Below are 5,367 nucleotides of genomic sequence, written 5' to 3' on the forward strand. Positions count from 1 at the left end.
CTCAGAACATCGAGCATTGGCTTTTATACTCGTGTCAGAAAAAGACACGCCCTCCGCCCCTCCCTTTCCCTCCTCTAACCAACCTTTACCTTGGCAGGGGAAAGACGTAAGTACTTTCCGTTGTTCGAAATGAGAATGATAGTCTTTGTCAAATCTATCTAATCCGTGTGTTATTTTGATTTCACCTTATTTTCAGATTCTTTCTCTCTCTCTCTCACACACACAGATACATGTGTGTAAATGTAAAAATGAAGATATATAAAGATAATCTGTGAGAGATAGACGCAGCGTGTTATTAACAGTGATTATTCTTGTTTATTGTAGTTTCCTTTTCTTTACAGTTAGAAATGACACAGCAAACTAATATTGTCTCCACAGCATACCATATAAGGTGTTAATATCAGACTGTGGCAAGCAGCACAGTGGCCTTTCATGGGCTAAATACCATTATATTGGGCCAGTCATAGACCATCATAGATTCGATGCTTAGATTTCGCAAACAATCTGCATTCTATGGAGGCTTAATACCAGAAGTGTATCAGTGACATTTTCTATAGCTGGCCAAAAGCAGAACACAATAAAATGCATGACCTTAAATGAAGACCAGCTTCTGATGACCACTAGTATCCTGATGTAACAATATGTATAGTCGCAATCATATAAACATCTATATTCCAGATTTGACGCCATATTGGGCATTGAAAACAATGCAGAATTTAAGCCTATCTTTTCACAAAACCTTTATGATTATTCTCCCTCTTGTAGTAGCCCTTCTTTTATTTTTCGTTCCTAAATCTGCTTGCAGGTTAATGATCACAAAGGTTCTGTGCAAATGTCATGTAACGTTGGATATTCAGGGTTAAAATACAAAAGAATATTACAACGAGTTTTGAACCATCAAAAGAATGATTTCCTCCTTCCGTGCTATGTCTTATCTCTTAACACAAATTACTGTTGCAGCAAAATATTATGGCTTCATAATGTTAATCATACGTTTATTTGATTTAAACTGCATTGCCTGAATGAAGCGATTCTGGTCTCGCTGAATATTGCTAGATCCAAAATTGATAAGAGTAATTGTGATACTTGAGAAGCATGGGCATATCTCCAACTACAAAATATCTTAAATGAGATGGTTCTGCCTTACATACTTTCATTATGGTTGTCATGGCCAGTACTTATGAAGAGAATTCGCGGCATACCAGTGACACATCAGTGTATGGGAGTGGGGTGGTTAGGATACTGAAATGATAATAATGATGATACTACAAATGAAATTTCGTATAGCTGATGTGTGCCAGACAGAGCCAAACGGCAAAACACATGCGGAGACAAACTTGCCGGCAGAAGGTCGTTTAGGACTTGCAATGATTATCTCTTAACACAAATTACTGTTGCAGCAAAATATTATGGTTTTATAATGTTAATCAAATGTTTATTTGATTTAAATTGCATTGCCTGAATGGAGCGATTCTGATCCGCTGAATACTGCTAGATCCAAAATTGATAAGAGTAATTGTGATACTTGAGAAGCATGGGCATATTTCCAACTACAAAATATCTTAAATGAGATGGTTCTGCCTTACATACTTTCATTTTTGTTGTCATGGCCAGTACTTATGAAGAGAATTCGCGACAATGACTTACCAATGACACATCAGTGTATGGGGATCGGGTGGTTAAGATACCAAAATGATAATAATGATGATACTACAAATGAAATTTCGTATAGCTGATGTGTGCCGGACAGAGCCAAACGGCAAAACACATGCGGAGACGAACTTGCCGGCAGAAGGTCGTTTAGGACCGTACGCAACTCAAATTCATGGTTGTTTCTTCGTGTGCACATCTCTTTATGTTCGTACCTGTACTCACAGATGTTTCTGCAATGATGAGTTTTACATTTTTTCGGTTTTGCTTTCACTAAGAAGCTTCTTTTCACAGATAGCAGCAACTTATATGTTTAAGATTTCGATAGACATTTTAAACTGTTTGTCTGCACACTATTTCACTATTTTTAATGATGAGCTCCCTGTATTTGCAATGTAATTTTCAGTTTATAAAATCGCCCATTCCTCATGCCTAAATTCACTTATACGGGGCGATGAAGGAAGGTGATTATAACTTCACAATTGTAATGATTTGAAATGACGTGTTTAGATCACACACAGACACATACACACACATATATATGTAAATATATAACCTTGCAATCTATCAGGATAGGTAATAACAACGAATAGTGTTGAATTTTCGTTTAATTAATAAATAGTCATCAAATGTATATTCAAGTTTCATTTAAGCATAGGCAGGGGGTACCGAGCTTCACAATCGTAGCGTAGTGTGTGTGTGCGTGTATGTGTGTGTGTGTGTGTGTGCGTGCATTCGTGCGTGTGTGTGTGCGCGTACACACACACACATATATATATATATATGTAGATATGTATATACAACACACACACACACACGCGCGCACACACACACACACACAGACAGACACACATCTGTGTGTGTTTGTGTATTTTACTCCAGAAGAATAGGTTCAACCGTGTCGTACATACATGTATATATATAATATATATATATTATATATATATATATATATATATATATATATATATATATATATATGTAGATATATATATATATATATATATATATATATATATATATATATATATATATATATATATATATATAACACACACGCACACACACACACACACGGTTCAACCGTGTCGTAAAGGCTAATTAGTATCTTCCCGAGTAAATTATTTCCCCTTCTCCTCCCGCTAACATAAACCTGACCAGTAGGTGCTAGAAATGTCGGCTTTTGTTCCTCCTAAACATGAATTACCTGCTCAAGAAGAATGCAATGACGTGAAGAGTATCCTTGCATATTGCTTTTACAAAGGACATGTTATATAGGTTCAACCATGCTATGAGGATATATGAATTGCGTCCCGACTAAATTACCCCCTCTTAACACGATACACCTCAATTAGGAGAGGATTTTTTCCTACTGGGGAATAATAAGGTCTGCTGCTGATAGTAATATGTAAATATGTAAATAGATAAACTAATTAATAAGTTCATATTCTGGCAATTGCGTAAACACACACATACACATCTCATTTACACTTCTGAGAATGGTACTTCCATAGAATGCATGTACATACCTACACTTACATACACTCTCAGGCACATAAGAGCACGAATACTACCCACTCATAACACCGTTTTGAGACAAAAATATGACCTACCCTGGCACTATTTTCTGAATGGCTTACCATGTTCTAGGAAATCTCTTTATACATGTACATCTTCACCCGTGTTCGTAGTCGTTCCTTCTGTTAAGGATGATTAAATGTCATGTAGAATCTAAACATCTAACCCTAATCCGTGCCCAATACCCAACGTGTAATAATTAGATCTGTCTATCATTTGCATAATGGTTCTTTGCAAAGGTGTCCATTTCCGAATCTGAAATGCATGGTTTTGTATTTTGTTTCGACATCCTTGAATTCTACTATGACATGGTTATATGCAGTTTATACATATATTCACGGATTTATAAACATACATGTAAGCACTTGTACGATCACTAACCTCATTTAAATATTTGTGCAATATGCATTGTTTGCACACACACGCACACGCACACATATATACACACACACGCATATCTATGTGTGTGTACATATATAGACGTATACATACATACATACATACATATATATATATATATATGTATATATGCACACACACACACAGACACACACACATAAAAATATATGTACTTTTATATGTATGCTCATGTGAAGGGGAGGATTGACTGGTGATACCGTAGAATTACTGTTTAATAAATATGAATTTATTCAATGATTACAAACATTTAGGCGTAAGTAGGATCGGGTTTATTGGTAGGGGCAGAGTTGTATGCAGGAGCAGGATGGTACTCGGGATACTGCGCCTCACTCTCGTAGCTGATTTCAGCCATGTAGCCAGAGTCGCCGTTGGCAGTGTAGGTGACTCTCTGTAGACGACCGTCGGGAAGGACGAAGTAGGAACCCTGAGTGCTGTATTCGTCGCAGGCTTCTTGGTGGCCGAAATCTTTTCCAGAGTAATCATCCTTGACAGCATAGCTGAAGTAAGCCTTTGCTTACATCATAGGATGCCGGAGGAGAGTAATCGTAAGAAGGCGACGGCGGTCTGAAATAGGGAAAAATATTAAATATACAGCGGATACAGTATTTTATCTATGTATATATACATACATAATGTATAACATTATACATACAAATACATGCATACACACACACACACCTGTGTGTGAACATATGCATACGCTAATATAATGTTCTCACGTGGACTCGATTCCTACCTTGAAAAACATGTTGAAAATAGACAGATCGACTGAGATGCAACACCACAGGGTAGGTATACCGAAAAAAACAAACAAACAAACAAAAAAGAAAACAATGAAAATATAGATAGTAAAAAAAGGAAGAATTGGTAAGTTAAGAACAACCCCTCAGTCCTCGGAGGAATTGCAGTCAGGTCTTTCTATCTGCACTCCATGGATTTCCCCTTTCGGTGATTTAAATGATGGTGTCAAGTCATATCTAGTATTTCTGCTCTTAAGTTGCATTATTATTGATTCATTGTTACAATTACCAAGTGACAAACAGAAATTCGTTGGAAAGTATATATATGCTGTCTTTCCCGGTACCCAAAACCTGTCTTGTGATCAGAAATGAGACACCGCTCAGCTCCGCCCAATCCTGTGGGAATGGCCGCGGTTGACGCCTAGCTGTTTTACTCCAATAGTTATTTTTTTATCAATTATATCCTAGATGGCTTTTGATACTTTATGGTGGGTTGCGCTTTGTTGTAGATATCCAGTGCATATAAGAATATACATAATAAAGGTGGTAGAAAGCAACTGGCAACTAAACAAATGTTTACCACCTACTTAAATTCCTGTCGCGTTAGCCGATTTGCACACACACACACACAAGCCTCCGGGCTAGTACATTGGTAACGTGTCGGCCTCTCATCCGAGGGGTCGGCGGTTCGCGCCCCGCCCAGGCGCGAGAAGTTGCAATTGTCGCCCGGAGGTTACTGCTGTGGCTGGGCACCACGGCGGGTAAGGACTAGGTTCAGCCGAGTCAGCACCAGCTGACCCACGTGAGCGAGTCGGCATTAGTCGACACAGGCCGGGCTCCCCTCATGGCATAGCCCGGGCGAGGCTAAGCTTCGCATATCGGACTTACACACACACACACACACACACACACACACACACACACACACACACGCGCGCGCGCGCGCACGCACGCACACAAACACACATACACATACACA

The sequence above is a fragment of the Penaeus monodon genome, chromosome 3 (genome assembly GCF_015228065.2).
Source record: "Penaeus monodon isolate SGIC_2016 chromosome 3, NSTDA_Pmon_1, whole genome shotgun sequence".
NCBI classification, from domain to species: domain Eukaryota; kingdom Metazoa; phylum Arthropoda; class Malacostraca; order Decapoda; family Penaeidae; genus Penaeus; species Penaeus monodon.